The following is a 431-nucleotide window of genomic DNA, read 5'->3' on the forward strand; positions in this document are numbered from 1 at the left end:
CACACACACACACACACACACACACACAGGTTTGTTTTTGTGAAAAGTGGGGACTCTCCATAGGCGTAATGGTTTTTATACTGTACAGACCGTATATTCTATTGTCCTACACCAACCCTACCCCTAAACCTACCCCTCACAGGAGACTTTCTGCTATTTCAGATTTTCAATACACTCCATTCTGTGTGATTTATAAGCGTTTTGAAAAGTGGGGACATGGGGTAATGTCCTGAAAAGTCACCTTCTCCTTGTAATACCTGTCATACCTTTGTCATTATACAAATTTATGTCCTCATTTGTCACAAAAACGCGCACACGCTCACACACACACACACACACACACTCACACACACACACACACACACACACACTCACACACGCACACACACGCACACACACACACACGCACATGCACACACACACACAGATGC

Source organism: Sinocyclocheilus grahami, unplaced genomic scaffold, assembly GCF_001515645.1.
Source record: "Sinocyclocheilus grahami isolate Dianchi unplaced genomic scaffold, SAMN03320097.WGS_v1.1 scaffold271.1, whole genome shotgun sequence".
In the NCBI taxonomy this organism is placed as follows: Eukaryota; Metazoa; Chordata; class Actinopteri; order Cypriniformes; family Cyprinidae; genus Sinocyclocheilus; species Sinocyclocheilus grahami.